The sequence below is a fragment of the Cupressus sempervirens genome, chromosome 4 (assembly GCF_028749045.1).
Source record: "Cupressus sempervirens isolate cs-2001-9-10 chromosome 4, ASM2874904v1, whole genome shotgun sequence".
NCBI lineage: Eukaryota > Viridiplantae > Streptophyta > Pinopsida > Cupressales > Cupressaceae > Cupressus > Cupressus sempervirens.
In genome coordinates this window covers 379,929,616-379,932,259 of record NC_143121.1, presented here as the reverse complement: position 1 = coordinate 379,932,259, position 2,644 = coordinate 379,929,616, and the positions used below count along the sequence as shown (strand labels likewise).

General features: G+C 24.6%; 1 pseudogene; it reads right to left on the bottom strand.

Annotated features, from left to right (window-relative positions):
* LOC149561653 (microtubule-associated protein TORTIFOLIA1-like) overlaps nucleotides 1-825 on the bottom strand; it is a 21,940-nt pseudogene extending 21,115 nt beyond the window's left edge.
* Between the last annotated feature and the right edge of the window lie 1,819 nt (nucleotides 826-2,644).

Genomic DNA, 2,644 nt, shown 5'->3' with positions numbered 1-2,644 from the left:
CATGGACACTTTACAATTAGAGGATACCTTTGAGAAGAAAACTTCTCTTGCTCCAACTTTATATTTGCAGATATTTAAAAGGTTGCAAATTAAATATCTTAGATAAGAAACAATTACTTGATATAACATAAACAAAATTTTGACCAAACATTGATGGAAATTTTGACCAGTTTTTGATAGTTTTCTACCAAGACTTGGTCGAAATTTCCACCAATTATTAAAAAAATTGACCAAACATTGGTGGAAATTTTAACCAATTCTTGATAGTTTTCTACCAAGAATTGGTTGAAATTTCCACCAATTCTAAAAAAAACTCAACCAAACATTGGTGGAAATTTTGACCAACAATGACAAATTAGAGCTAGCAAAAATTAAATTTTTTCGACGAATGTATCGGTCAAACTTTTGACCAACTGCAAGTTGGTAGAAATTTTGATGAGAAAATTTTCCACAAATTGCTTGGTCAAAATTTTGACCAACCTGAGTCAAAAATTTGACCAAAATTCATCAAAAATTGAGTCCAAATTTACTAATTATAGAGCATACCAAGCACATTACCATAGTTGAGTTTAAAAGATTGAGATCAAAAAATTATAATATCACAAACACAAAACTCCCAAGCCTCTGGTAGATGTCCTAAAATTGGTCAACACCCTAGTCAACCCAAAACCCAAAGTACAAACAACATATAGATAACAGAGTAGTCTCATAGATTGGTTTGATTTGAAAACATATAGTTGAGCTAATAGAAAGGTTTTAGTTTTTGTTCAATGTAAGTTTTCAAATACCTACAATTTACAAATTAACCCTTACTATTTACCCCATTCTTATATTTTAATAATTGCATAATTACACTAATTTGATTTTGAGTCTATTATTCCAAAATAATCTAAGGTGATTATTTATTTAAATTATTAAAATAATACATATCAATTTTCAAAAAAAATAATTTATAATTTTATTAAAAGAAGTATTAATAATATTAATTAAGTAAATCTAAAAATTCATTTATTAACCTCCATTCTTAACTAAACTTAACTAAATTAAAATTTAATTAAATTAATTAATAATTATATATATAAATAACTATAATAATATCCTTTAATTAAATATTAAATAAACAAAATTATTAATAACAATTAATAATAAATAATAATTAAATTTAATATTATTAAAAAGGAAATTTTGAAAAAAACTAATATTAAACTATTATAACAACCTAGTGTATCTTTTTAAATCCTATCAATTTTTTAAAGAAGTCGTGTGGCTAATTGTAGTTGCTGCTGGCAACAGTATTAATTGCTACCACATGTAGCAACTAGTCTTCGCATGTAGACCACATAGGGGCCACGAAAAGGTAAGGTGGGGGGGTGGGGTAAAACCCACCTACTCCACAAAATATATATTCTTATATTTTATTTTTCTATAAAATTTGTTTTTAATAAATGAATTGAATCCCCTCCCAATTTAACTTTGTTTTATAAATATCTTTTTTAAAAAAAATTCTTATTAGTACTCTAATAGAGAAATTACAACGAACCAATAAAACTTTTAATTTAAAAATTCCATTACATTTCAAAGTCCTTCCTAGTTTAATTTTTACAATTTTGAATCTACAGAATGTGGGTTTTTACAAATTCTTAATCCTCACATATACAATATAAATTGGTATGAATGCTAGTAATTATAATGAAAGATTGAGAAGTTCATTACAACAATATTTGGAAAAATGATTCAACAACCATGAAGAAGACAAGATTCAACAATTATGAAGAAGATAGAAATAATAAATAACATAAATAACCGTATGATAAAAAACACTAGGATCTACCTGGTTCTAATGCTAAATTTGCAACACCCAAAGATTGTGAGAGAAATCTTTTCTCTCAAAACCTTCTCTCTAAAAATTCCTTCTCCAAAATTCATGGTTTCTTCCCCAAAACTTCTGTCATTTGAAAATGAACCCTCAAATGCTAATAAGGAGTTCTCTCCTAAATTTGGGGCACTAATTGTACGATCACCCGAGAGGACTCCTTGTTCACAACTCTTAACTCTTTATTAGCTTTTCTTTTATATCTTCATTCATGCTTTATGCAATTAAAATATCTTTATTAAATTTACTAGCGTTATCTTTTTAATTAATTTATTATATTTTGATCTCATGCATACACTATGCAATTTTAAAACTCTTTAATAAATTAATATCTTTTCTGTTCATTAATTTATTTTTGAAGCATTAATTGATAAAATATTTATTAACTTAAGTAATAATAATATTTAGTATTTATTTAAAAATTATCTCCTAAATATATTATTATTAAATTAAATATATATGATTATGCTTCTAAAATTAAAATGTAATTCTCTCTTTAAATTTAATTCTTTTTTAATTTAATTTTCTAATTAATTAAATATAATTAAATATTAAAAAATATCATAACAATTTTCCATTAAATTAAACCATTAATTTAATCATTTAATTTGACTTAATTAATAGAAAAATCACCAAAGACCCATAAGATAAAATACAAAAACCCAACATAAAATACCACATATAAGATCAAACTAAAGGGTTATAATCATGAATTTACGTCATACAACACATTTGAAAGGTAATCATCTTAGATACTTGTCCTAATTTTTT